This window comes from Galeopterus variegatus, unplaced genomic scaffold (assembly GCF_000696425.1).
Source record: "Galeopterus variegatus unplaced genomic scaffold, G_variegatus-3.0.2 Scaffold10729, whole genome shotgun sequence".
Taxonomy (NCBI): Eukaryota; Metazoa; Chordata; class Mammalia; order Dermoptera; family Cynocephalidae; genus Galeopterus; species Galeopterus variegatus.
The window spans coordinates 46589-49101 of NW_007736840.1; positions in this window are offsets into that span (position 1 = coordinate 46589).

Here is a 2513-nt window from a genome sequence, read left to right on the forward strand (position 1 = left end):
CTTTTGAAGAATGTTTAATGATATGGGACATGCTAATTATATAAAATCAAGTGAAGAAAAACACTGCATGTACAAATAATAAAATGCACGCACAGAAAAGAGTGGAGGGCAATAAGCACTAGCACAGTTTCCTTCAGAGTAGTTTACACTCGCTTGTTACCCCCCAAGACTGTAAGGTCCAGAAGGGCCGGTATCAGGCTGGTTTTGTTCCTGTCTGTTGACCAGCACCTCGTTCCACCTCTGGGCCACGTTAGGTATTCATTTAATAGTTAAATGATTGAGTGGGGTGGGGTTTTATTTTCTTCTTTATATTTGATACTTTCCTAATTTTAAGCAGCAAACATTATAACACTTTCTATAGCAGATAATAGAAATAGAACTCAAGCTAGCTCACACCCCATAAGGAGCTGAATGATGGTGCCCAAAGATATCAGGTACTAATCTCTGGAACTGGTAAATATTACCTTATCTGAAAAAAAGGGTCTTTGCAGATGTGATTAAATTAAGGTTCTTGTGATGGGAAGATTATCCTGGATTATCTGGGTGAGGCCTAAATGCCATCATAATGCCCTTCTGAGAGGGAGGCAGAGGAGATCTGAGGCAGACACAAGAGGAGGAGGCAGAGCAGAGAGGCAGAGACCAGAGCGACGTGGCCACACGCCAAGGAATGTCAGCGGCCACCAGAAGAAGCAAGGAACAGATTCTCCCCTACAGCCTCTGTTAACCCCTTGATTTTGGCCCGGTGATGCTAATTTAAGACTTCTGGCCTACAGAACTGCGAGGGAATAAATCCCTGTTGTGTTAAGCCATTGAGTTTGTGGCAATTTGTTATGTCAGCCACAGGAAACTAATACCTCCCTAAAGGTGGGGAACTCGGGGGTTCACACGCTAAGAAGACCTAAAGGGAGCTGTCATCTGCAGTGCTCAAGCAAGGTGGCCAGACAGGGCCCCACCTCCCTCCTTCCCACTCTCTCCTGCCTTTGCTTCTCTCTTCTGCCCTAGATAGATCTCCTCAATGGGGTGGAAAGAGGAGGACAGGTCTATATGGGCAGGAGGAGACGGCAGGGAAGAAGGTGGGGAGCAGACATCTCCAGGTTTACGTCAGTCCTGCAGCCCGAGAAGTGAGTGCTTTTTAACTCTCTGTATCCACACATGAACATTCAGGGAAAGATTCTGATTGGTCTTCTTGGGTCTGGTGCCTAACTCTTGGGCCAATCAGTGTGGCCAAGTGTGGGGCTCACTACTGTGATTGGCAGTCCCATCAGAATCCTTTGGAATGTAGGAAGGACAGTGTCCTAAAGAAGTGGGTGAAAAGGATGTTGGGCAAAGCAGCAGAAACACAGAAAAATATGTATTTGTTCTATAAATGGAAAACTGTAGTGTTTCCTAAGCTTCATGAGCTTTCCCAGAATCCCTCTATGAGTTTTCAAATCACATCCAGCATCACAGATTGTTAGGATATGAAGCAACAGCAATGGGCATCTGGTCCAATCTCCTCAGTTTACCAGGAGACTACGGCCCAGAGAAGGAGAGTAACTTTGTCCAAGGTCACACAGCTGGTAAGCTGCAGAGCTGGGGCAGGACCAGTTCTGACTCACGGCCCAGGGCACTTTCTGCTTCTCTATCTCTGCCAGCAGTTAGCACACTACCTCCCCTCCAGCACCTGCTACACTGAATCTGACCCAGGGTCTAGGCTGGGGAGGGTGACCGCTCTGTGAACCCCTAGAGGTGTGGTCCAAGCCTCTTCCTCTATTGACCCGCTCCCTTCCACCTGGGGGGCGGACACGGGTGCTCTGTCCAGCAGGGCTGGAGGGGCTGGAGGGGCTGATTCTCCTGGGGTCTTTGTCTCTCTCCTCATGTCTCCACCTCCCCACCTAGGAAGATAGCTGTGTTCCAGAGGGAAGCGTAAGCATCCAGTGATTCGGCCCCACCCGTGCCGCTCTTATCGCATGATTTTGGCCCCAGTTTCTTTACCTATCAGTTAGGAATAGGATTCTTACTGGAAAGCATTCTTGTGAGGACAGAATGGGAGGTGTCTGAAACCCTCATCACTATTAATATAATATTTGATACATATTTGTCAAGTTTGCAATCTCCGGCAATGACCTTGCTTAGTTTCCTGAGATCCCCTATCTTCAAGACCTCAGCTCATTTAAGTGAATTTTCTTTGCTTCTTACATAGTTTCAAGCCATCTGCAACTTTATCCTTCCTTTCTCCAAGCCCATGTGTTAACTAAACATTTCTGCACCTTACCATTTTTTTGATAGTGATCAAGATCAAACCAGATCAAAATGTTCTTTTGTGTGTTTTTTCCCCACCATCTGGAGCTCCTTCCTCTTTGTCTCCATCTAACAAAGAAGCAACATTTTCCCTTATTCTCCTCTTTTTTTGCAACATACTTGAAAACTGTTTTTCTGCCTTTTATGGACTTAGATTGTAAATTATGTTTAATTTTTTGCTTTGATTTTCTGGTTTTTGTCTCCCTAAGCCTTAACCAGTGTCCCTTTTTTTT